This window comes from Lemur catta, chromosome 1, assembly GCF_020740605.2.
Source record: "Lemur catta isolate mLemCat1 chromosome 1, mLemCat1.pri, whole genome shotgun sequence".
In the NCBI taxonomy this organism is placed as follows: domain Eukaryota; kingdom Metazoa; phylum Chordata; class Mammalia; order Primates; family Lemuridae; genus Lemur; species Lemur catta.
In genome coordinates, this window is record NC_059128.1 from 48,809,527 (window position 1) to 48,810,596 (window position 1,070).

Here is a 1,070-nt window from a genome sequence, read left to right on the forward strand (position 1 = left end):
CTTTGTGTATGTCATCTGATAATTTTTGCAAGCTGAACCAAGCTAACTTTGTCATGTGCAGCTCTTAGGGTGTATTTGGTAGATAGATAGTGGCCTCAAAAGTTGAAGTAGGTATGGGGTAGCCACTCCTTTACATCCTCATTACTAGGTTACAACGAAAACATGTTCAGGCCAAATTCTGCCACTGATTCAGACATTTACTAAAGAAACATTCATTAGCAAAAAAGTCACAAAAGAGTTCAGTCAGTAAGCCCAAGGCAGTCCCAGCTTTCTGTCCTTTTAGATTCTCTAACTGGGCAGTAGAAGAAAGGTTTGCTTGAGGCAGACAAGGCAGTATTTCAGATGATTCTGTTACTTTAATAATCAGCATCAGGTAACCAGCAATCCTAAAGAACGGACTGTAAAGAAGTAATTTGAGATTCAGTTGCCATCTTTAAGGAAGTTTGTAAATTATAGGCCTGAATGGATTTCAGTCTTTAATTTTACTATTAAGAGCAATTTTCTGATATCATGTTAGTCAATGAGCCACTTCCCCTATAAATGCTCCTGACATTTAATATGCTAATTAGCAAAACATTGGACAGCCATCAAATTATGGATTAACAGAAGTAATTGCAGTTGCCATAAGCATGGGTTTCCTGGTTAGAATGCCAGCTAACCATCCCCCAACTGCATTCTTGATGAGGGCAACTCTGGAGTTGAAATTGGAACTTAACAGATATATCCTGAAGTATTTAGAGTGTCTTATAGGTAATATAAAACATATAAATATGCATTTTAAAAGAGGTACATACTAAAACATTAAGATTTCTCTGCTAAGTGGATGCTTTTTAAGTTCTGCCTTTTTCTAAAGCATGCACAGATAGCTTTCACATTACCCAGAAGTCATTGTAAAATCTATCAGCAGACAGTTATTGAGAGCTTGGTATGTGCAAGACATGATGGAAGGTGTAAAAGAATATAAGCCATACCCTACAATCCACTTGAAGAATGTAAAAACACACATCAGTTTTTTGTTTTTTCTTTTTTTAAACACAGGGAAGGAGAATAGAAGAAAGTGCTACTCTGAC